Below are 1,418 nucleotides of genomic sequence, written 5' to 3'. Positions count from 1 at the left end.
ATATATTGATAAAAGAAAGAATTGACTTTTGAGAAATACAAAAGTTAAGCCTATTATGTCAATTTTTGATGGAAGATAGGTTAAAACCTTTTGTGTTCAAGGATTATGTCTACATGTCATTGTGCAAATGGTGATGGAAAATAGAATGAGTCCTTGCTTATTCCACGGTATTAGGTCGATCTCCGATCCACAATTTTCTGTGTACATACCGTGTTATTCCATAAGGTGTCTTATCTTGAGCTCTATCGACTGAGTCATTGTTTTGGTATAGTTGTTGTTCCATGAGATACTTTGTGTCGAGCATGAACAATTAAATTGATTACTTTTGTGATTAATTTAGTTGTGTATTTCGATTAGATTAATTATGGGTTTTCTTGTGATTAATCTAATTGAGTATTTTTAAGTCTCCATAAGTTTACTTGTGTCGAGCATGTTCGGTTAAATTAATTATGAGTTCTCTTATGGTTAATTTAATTGAATATTTTGGATTCAAATTCATACTTGTATGTGATTTTTTATGTCCAAAGATATCCTTCTTTTCTTTTTGAAATTAAGGTCGCTCTTGTTGTTCTTTCGGGAATGACATATTATGGGAGAGAGTTCTTAATTGAACTTGTGCTTAATTGCCAAATATTTGTGGGGAGTGCGACTGTGGAATATTATAGGGGTCATCTTGTATCTTAATATACTCCTTGATGAATGCATTTAGCTTCGGATTTATGATTGCATCTAAATAAGATGATATATTCTTGCTTTTGGTCATGAAAAATCTCTTTTGGAAATTTCATTAGGATCCCGTTCTTCTACCTTTGCCAATTTTATTGACAAAAAGGGGGAGAATTAATATGTAGTTCACACTACAAATACATATGGTTTTCGGATCATTATGTAAGGGGGAGTGGTTTCCATGTGAGATGGAGTATTGATTAAGGGGGGGTGACATATCATCATAGTATTGTTGTTAAAGTTGTGATGCAATTGGACTTTGAAGCTGTGTAATGATACTATGACACTGTATAACAATGATTGAGAACTCTTGTTTTCTCTTTTTTATAGCTACGGATTTTCAACAACGATGATGCTAAACTTACAACCTTTGGGATCATTTGAATACTTGGAAGTGACGAAGATTTCGAGTAATGTTGAAGATTAGGCATGTGGAATAGGAGCTACAAAAGTTTATTTATATATTTTTTGTATTCCATATGTATTGATAGTTTTGTCATTAAAATTGACAAAGGGGGAGATTCTTAGATCATTGCTTGGTCGAACTCGCATGCGTTGCTATCTCAAGCATGTTCGTCAATGCTAGTGATCAAAACTATAAGTCTTGATTTCTAGTATACTATAGCTAAGCTTGGACTAGGATAGAAAGTGTAGTTGAGATCAAGAAGTCCATGGCAATCATCATACAAGAT

The sequence above is a fragment of the Papaver somniferum genome, chromosome 4 (assembly GCF_003573695.1).
Source record: "Papaver somniferum cultivar HN1 chromosome 4, ASM357369v1, whole genome shotgun sequence".
NCBI lineage: Eukaryota > Viridiplantae > Streptophyta > Magnoliopsida > Ranunculales > Papaveraceae > Papaver > Papaver somniferum.
Note: the sequence above shows the minus strand (reverse complement) of the source record.